This window comes from Elephantulus edwardii, unplaced genomic scaffold (genome assembly GCF_000299155.1).
Source record: "Elephantulus edwardii isolate Elephantulus edwardi_28Jun2011 unplaced genomic scaffold, EleEdw1.0 scaffold00007, whole genome shotgun sequence".
NCBI lineage: Eukaryota > Metazoa > Chordata > Mammalia > Macroscelidea > Macroscelididae > Elephantulus > Elephantulus edwardii.
This window is the reverse complement of record NW_006399757.1, coordinates 13,341,176-13,347,945: the sequence shown is the minus strand read 5'-3', so window position 1 is coordinate 13,347,945 and position 6,770 is coordinate 13,341,176. Positions and strand designations below refer to the sequence as shown.

The following is a 6,770-nucleotide window of genomic DNA, read 5'->3' as shown; positions in this document are numbered from 1 at the left end:
ATTATTATTTTTCTTCTTTCTTCCTTTTTTTATGTGTGCCTATTGCTATGAAATGGCCCCTGAGGACTTTCTTAGCTGTATCTCAGAGGTTTTGGTATGTTATATATTTTTTTTTTTCATTTCCTTCAAGGAACTTTTTTATTTCATTTTTTAAATAACCCAGTTGTACTCTAGCAGAGAGTTATTCAGTTTCCACATCTGTGGTTTTGTAAGCTTTCCCCTCCTATGGTTAATATCTAGTTTTATGTAATTGTGATTTGAGAAGATACTTTGTATTATTTCAATGTTTTTTAAATTGTTGAGGCTTGCTTTATGTCTGAATATGTGATAAATTCTGTAGAATGTATCATGTGCACTTGAGAAGAAAGTGAATTGAGTTTTAATTGGGTAACATACCCTGAATGCATCCATAAGGTTGAGTTGGCTGATTCTATAATTAAGATATTTTACATCTTCATTGAGTTTCCTTTGATTATAGTGTTGAAATCTCCTACCACTATTGTGACATTTATGTTTCTTTTCTCAGTTATGTTAACCGTTGTTTTATGTATTTTTTATGTCTGTAATTTGGTATATAAATGTTGGCCAAGGGTATGTCTTCTTGATCTATTGTGCCTTTAATCAGTATGCAATGCCTTTCCTTGTCTTTTATGTTTGTTTTAATTCCGAAGTCTATTTTGTCAGAAGTTAGTATTGCCACTCCTGCTTTTTTGAGGTTGCCATTTGCTTGGTATATTTTTTTCTTGTCTTTGATTTTGTCTATCTTTGTCTTCTTTTTTGAGATGTATCTCTTGTAGGCAACATATTGATAGGTTTTGTTTTTGTTTTTTTTTTTTAAATCCATTCTGATACTCTTTTTCTCTTGCTTGGCACATTTAGTCCATTCATATTAAGTGCAATTATTGTCAGTCCATTCATATTAAGTGCAATTATTATTACAGTGGCCATCTTGTTTTGTTTCTTTTTCTGTCATTTCTGATTTCTATGGTCCTTCCACTTTCCTTTGGTGTCTCTATGTGAAGGACTTCACTTAAAATTTCTTGTAGTTTTGGTCTTGATTTCACAAACTCCTTAAGTTCTTACTTTTCTGCAAAGCACCTAATTTCTCCTTCATATTTGATGGAGAGTTTTTCTGAGTATAGGATTCTTGGCCCACAATTGTTTTCTTTCAACTTCTTGTATGTGCCATCTCATTGTCTTCTAGTTCACATGGTTTTTGCTGAAAAATCAGAACTTAATCTAATTGTTTCCCCTTTACAGGTGACTCCTTGTTGTTGTTTTTTTCTTGCTGCTTTTAGAATTCTATCCTTATCTTTTAATTTGGAGAATATGATTATGATATATCTTGATGTTTTTCTTTTTAGGCCTAGTCTATTTGGTGTTTGCCATGCTTCTTGAATGTGGATTTCTCTGTTCTTCAAAATACGTGGAAGTTTTCTTCTTCCACAATTTTATCAGTGATTTCCCTGTCACTCCATGTTCTGAAAATCCAATTATATGTATGTTGTTCCTTTTGATGTCATCCCACATGATTCTAATGTTTTCTTCATGTTCTTTATGTCTCATCTCGGATTTGTCTTGTAGTATGTTACCAGTGAGGTTCTTTTCTTCCAGCTCACTGATTCTTTGTACAATCTCTTCAGTTCCACATTTTTGTCCTTCAAGAATGTTGGACACTTCTGCCATTTTGGTCTTATTATTCTGGATTGCATTATCATGCTTTTCTATTATTTCCAGGACTGTGCTGGCTGTACCCTCTCTGGCTTGTGAAGATATTTTTATGTTCTTGTACCTCTTTATCTATATACTGTAGAATAGACCATCTGAGCTTGATTACAGTTTATCTCTGATTTACTTTATAGTTTTGGACTTTGCTCCCTGTTTCTGATTCTTGAGTTGATTTTTGTGTTTCATGTGAGATGGTGGATCCTGTTTCAGCTTTCTGAAGATAACAGTCCAATTTTCACAGCATCATTTGTTAAAGAGGTTGTAATTTGATAGGTTTTATTTCCTTGTTAAATATCAATTGACCCTTGATAGCTAGGTCTATTTCTGGTTTCTCAATTCTGTTCCATTTTTCTACAAGCCTGTCATTGTACCAGTACCATGTTATTTTGGTTACTACCACTGTGTCACCCACTTCATTTTTGTTTTTCAGAAGTGCTTTGTTTATTCAGGGTCTCTTGCCACTCCAAATAAACTTGACCCTTTGTATGTCTTTACCTATACTATCACTTCTTTCCTCTGTCTTTTGCAGTCTCTTCCATAGCTGTTCAAGTTGCTCTTCCTCAATATATTTCTTCTTGATTGTTGTCTCTGGGATATTTGCTTTCTTAATGACTTCCATGTGTCTTCCATCACTTGCATCATCTTCAGTGGCTGTTCAAATAATTCCACATAAAAATATTTCTTCTGGTTCTCTAAAAGTGGGATATTAATTGGGTTGGCTTCTTTTTTTTTTTTTTGGGAAAGGGTTATTTTGTTTTTCATGATGACTGAGGCAGACTGCTGCTTTCTTGACATTATGTGAGTCTTTTCTAAGTAGATGTCAGACTGTTACAACTATATAGTGACCCAGAGTATGGAAATATTTTGTGGAGGACCTGTGTATTTGTGCTGCCTTCTGGTCATGAGGCCTATGGGGCCAAGGGTCAGACAGCAGTGTTTCCCCCAAAGTACCTGAATGACCAAGCAGGAAGCCTATTGTCCCTCTCCAGAAATGGCATCTAAGTCTGGCTCAAGCTGTCCTGGCCCTTTCAACCTGAGCTTAAGTGGTCTAGTGTGATATAGCTACACAATAGTGTTTCTCCCAAACTACCTGAATGGCAAACCAGAAAGCCTCTTATTCCCTTCCAGAAATAGCATCTCAGACCAGCTTGAGCTGTCCTTTGGCTTGAGCTTAAAGGGTCCCACGTGGTATATACAGACAGCAGTGTTTCCAAAGTACCCGTGAAATTGGTTCTCCTGTCACTTGACAATGGGGTAGCAGCTGGGGGGTGAAACTGTAGCTCCTCAGTCTGGCAGGGATTTGGTATCTCAATGGCCGGGGTGTAAGTGTGCCTGTGCCACCACCTTTGGCAGACACTGTGGAAGTCATGGCTGGAAGATGCTGCCAAGCTGGCCATGACATACAGAGCTTGTCATCTTGCAGCAGAGTGATGGTAAGGTCCCCAATGAGCTGCATCTCATGAGAAGAGCTCGCCTCACGAGAAGAGCCACATTTTGAACAATAAACTCTAGAAACCACTTATATTAAGAGAGAATATAGAAATTATTTTATACTAATACAGATATGAGCTTAAAATTACCTTTGGATTGTTCTCTTTGTCAAATTTATTAAATATAAAATAGATTGTTGTTGTTGTTGTTGTTATGTGTCATTGAGTTGCCTGTGACTCATAGCAACCTGATGAACAACAACCCTAAATCCTATTCTATCTTGTGCCCATCTTATTATCTCTGACACACCCTTACCCCCACTACCCCCATCACTGAATCAATCCCTCTCATCGAGGGTCTTCCTCTATTGCACTAACTCTCCACCCTCCCAAGCATGACTTCCTTTTCCCAGGGCTGGTTCCTTTTTTGCAACATGTCCAGAGTGTGTCAGACGAAGCTTCAGAATCCTTGCCTCCAAGGAGCAGCCTGGTTTAACCCTCTCCAGGATAAACCTGTTCATTTTCTTCACAGTTTATGGTATGTTTAATACTCTTCTCCAACACCACAGCTCAAAGACATCAATTCTCCTTCTATCATCTCTAGTCACTGTCCAGCTCTCTGATGCATAGCAAGTGATTGCACAGACCATGGCCTGTATCAGGTGCATCTTAGTCTCCAGACTGACATCATTGCTCTTAAGTACTCTGAAGAGGTCTCTGATAGCAGATTTTCCCAATATAATACATATTTTAATTTCCTGGATGTTGATGCCAAAAGTGTTGATTATGGAGCAAAGCAAACTAAAGCTGTCAGTAATCTCAATTTCTTCACCATCCATAATGATGCTGCCAATTGGCCCACTGGTAAGAATCTCTGTTTTGTTGATATTCAACTTCTTCAATACATATTGAAGGGTGTGGTTCTTGACCTTCTGCAAAAAGCACTTCATGTCTTCCTCAGTTTCAGCAAGCATGGTTGTGTCATCTGCATAATGCAGATTGTTGATGAGCCTACCTCCAATTCTGATGCCGCGTTTCTCCTGATACAGCCCAACCTCTTTGATAATCTGTTCTGCATATAAATTGAAAACATATGGAGATAGGACACATCCCAATTTTGAACTATGCAGTGTTTCCTTGCTCTATTCTGATGACTGCCTCCTGGTCCAAATATAGGTTTTGCTAAAGCATGATCGAGTGTTCTGGGATTCCCATTCTTCAAAGAGTCAGCAACAGTTTGTTGTGTTCCACACAGTCAAACACCTTTGCATAATCAGTGAAACACAGTTAGATATTGCTCTGGTACTATTCCCTGCTTTCCACCAATACTCATCTACCGTAAGCTACAATATCCCTCGTACCACGGCCTCTTCTAAACCCAACCTGTACTTCTGGCATTTCTCTGTTGATGTGCTGATCCCATCGTTTTCGCATAACCTTCAGCAGAATCTTGTATCAGTATTAGTGATATTGTTTGATAATTTCCACACACTCTGTTGGATCACCTTTCTTTGGAGCGGGAACAAATACAAATCTCTTTCAGTCAGTTGGCCAGGTGGTTGTTCTTCAGATTTTGTGGCACAATTTGGTGAGCACATATAGGGCAGCATCTGTTTGTTGGAATATATCAAGTGCTGAGGCCTTGTTTTTTTTCCAATTCTTTCAGAGCAGTGAACTTCCTCCTTCATCATCACAGGCTCTTGCTCATATGTTGTTTCATTAAATTCTTCTGTGTCAGCCAATTCCTTTTGGTACAATGATTCTATTCTCTTTCTATCTTCTTTTGATACATCCTGGATCATTTAATATTCTGACCAAATTATCCTTAAATATTGCAATATGAGGCTTGAAATTGTTCTTTAGTTCCTTTAGTTACTCTAGTTCTTTGCACATTTCACTGTAATACTTCACTTTGTCTTTCCATACTGCCCTTTGAAATCTTCTGTTCAGATCCTTAGTATCTTGATTTCTTCCCTTTGCTTTGTCTAGTTGGCACTCTAGTGCAATACTCAGAGTCTCCTCTGACATCCATTTTGGTCTTTTCTTTCTCCTCTTTCTTTGTAAAGACCATTTGCATTCTTCCTGGATGATATTCTTGATATCCTTCCACAGCTCATCTGATCTTCATTCATTAGTGTTCAAGGCCTCAAACTTGTTCCTGAGATGGTTTTGAAATCCAGATGAATAGAGTCAACATATTTTTGTTCCTGTGAATTTGATATAATTTTCCTTAGCTTCAACTTGACTTTGCGTATGAGTAGTTACTACAAGAATTAAAAAATATGTCTGGGAAAAACAGTGTAGGTTTCTAAAGAAGAAGAGTGTTCCTCAGAAGGAAAGAGAATTAGGTTTTGTGTTATGAACTTTGAACGTATTATTAGGAGGAACTAATGCTTAGAAAATGACATCATGCTTTAAAAAGTAGAATGTCGACAAAGGAGATCCTCAGTGAATTGGATTGATGCATTGACTGCAATAAGAGGTAATCACAGTATAGATTTTGAGGATGGTGCAGGACCAGGTAGGGTTTCTGTGCCTCTTTGTAAGATCTGATTCAACAGCATCCAATAGCAATATACAAATACATTATGTAATTATAATAATTAATATTTCTTTTTTGTTACTTACTGTCAAGCTATAACATAGTTGGCCCTCCAGCGGATTCAGAAGCAGTAAATCTCATGGGAGAGGATCTTTCTTACATGGAGCAGTTGGTGGATTCAATCCATCTGCCTTTGAGTTGACAGCACAACTCCTTACTACTATCCTACCAGAGTTCCCTATTCAATATACAATAAGATTGTATACTACTTTATATTTTTAATATTTATTGAGAAAATAGATGACTAAATAATGTCTAAAAGTGAAATAAAAAAATCATGTAAATACATATGCTTATTTTAAATGTAAACATAATTATTTGTAATTTGATAGCTATACAATTTTTATTGGAAATTGGACAGAGCGGAGTTTAGGGCTGTTGTACATAGGGTCGCTATGAGTCGCAGGCAACTCGACGGCACATAACAACAACAACAACATTATAAATAAGGCTTTGGTAGTGTTGGTAGTTTTGTTATGTTACACACAACACTAATGACTAAGTGCTAAGAAGTTGTGCTGCCAACCTAAAGGAAATGGTTCAAAGCCACCATAAGCTCCAGGGGGGAAAGATGAAAAATTTCCTTGGCAATTTACTGCCTCTGAAAACTCACTCAAACCAAGGAATAGGTTCTGAATCAATGATGTTGTTATGTGCCATCGAGTTGCTGTGACTCATAGGGACCCTATGTACAAGAAACACCATTCTATCCTGTGCCAACCTCTCTGTCTTAAACTACACATTCATTCCCACCATTCCACTCACAGAGTTGATCCATCTCATTGAGGGTCTTCCACTCCTGCACCGTCCTTCCTTCCACTCTCCCAAACATGATGTCCCTCTCCAAGGACCAGTCCCTCCTTGCAACATGCCCAAAGTATGCCAGATGAAGCTTCAGAATCCTTGCCTCCAAGCAGCATTCTGGCTTCACGTTTTCCAGGAAAAACCTGCTTGTTCTCCTAGCAGTCCATGGTATATTCAACGCTCTTCTCCAGCACCACAGCTCAAAG

At 37.8% G+C, this 6,770-nt stretch overlaps 1 protein-coding gene across 4 annotated transcripts in view; it reads left to right on the top strand.

Moving 5' to 3' along the window:
- The window catches only part of DGKB (diacylglycerol kinase, beta 90kDa), a 1,124,393-nt gene that overhangs the window by 427,423 nt on the left and 690,200 nt on the right, over positions 1–6,770 (top strand). The window lies entirely within an intron of this gene.